This window comes from Cyprinodon variegatus, unplaced genomic scaffold (genome assembly GCF_000732505.1).
Source record: "Cyprinodon variegatus isolate N-32 unplaced genomic scaffold, C_variegatus-1.0 Scaffold7, whole genome shotgun sequence".
Lineage (NCBI taxonomy): Eukaryota > Metazoa > Chordata > Actinopteri > Cyprinodontiformes > Cyprinodontidae > Cyprinodon > Cyprinodon variegatus.
The window spans coordinates 823,641-824,965 of NW_015150460.1; positions in this window are offsets into that span (position 1 = coordinate 823,641).

A 1,325-nucleotide genomic window follows, 5' to 3' on the forward strand; every position below is an offset into this window, starting at 1 on the left:
AAAAAGCTTCTTGGATGGGAAGCAAAACGTCTGCATACTTGGAAAACAAGTGCAGTGGATTGTTTTTATTTTTTTTTTTAATGACTATGACCTTGATGACAGAGAATCTTCACCAGCATAAAAAAAAAAAACAATGGTTAAAATAACTATTAACGCTTAAATATATTAGGACATTTAAAAGCATAATGAGACTTTGTGAACCTCTAAGATGAACCGCAGAATATGGATCACAGATCTGCCTTCATAAATAACACTCTGCTACATACGGTAAGCATTCCCCAAGCACCTAAACGCTTCATCATTTGATGGTTTTTATATTTAATTAAATCACATCTGTCCCTTAATAACCCTCCAACAATATGAAGTTAAAAATAATTTTTGTATCTTTAGACCAGTTTTTCATAATTGATTTACACCTTAAAAAGGATGATAGTCGTGTATCATGAAGATGACACAAAAATACAACAAAGTGTTGATATGCAATTGTGATACATACTATATTTGTATAAATAAATCTATGTCCTTGTGTACAGTGTACTGCTTTGTGGTCTTTTCTGACATCACATAAGTTTAGACAAAAGTTTAGCAAATGTTATTTTTGTAAAATACACAGGTCAACTGGTTTTTCATGTTTTGATTTTCCTATAATCTGAAAGCGCGATGAACTGTTACAAAACTCAGATGTTATTTAGGAAGAACTTAAGGGTTTAAAAAAAAAAGCTTGAATTTTCAGTATGAACAGTTTGTGCAGCTGCTTTCATGACGTGGCTCCAAGAAGAAACCTGATGAGAACATTTGTAAAGAGCGATATAAATTGTTGAGCGGCAAATTAGACATCTGTGTTTCAGGATACAGCTTATAGTTTAGAAAAGATGGCATTCTGCAAACTCTGCATCACTTTTCTTGTCAAGGGATCACAAGGTTTGTTTACAGAGATAATTTTATAAATATCTCATGGCCATACATACACTCTGTGATACAGTGAGGACCGTATTCTCACCCAGCCGGGCCACGGTTACAGGATCTGACATATATGCCTGTCCGGACAGTGAAATCCTGTATCATTTATATAAGTAACTGTCATAGTCATCCAAAGAATCTCACAATTTGAGCTGATCTTTACTATACAGGTCCTTCTTAAAATATGCCAAAATCATCCCTATTAAGACAATAAAAGACCTGAAATGTTTCAGGTAGTGTGCAAAGAATATAAAACACATGAATGTTCAACTTTTATCATTACATTATGGAAAATAATGAACTTTATAACAATGTGCTAATATTCTGAGAAGGACCTCTGTGTGTGAGTGTGTGTGTGTGTGTGT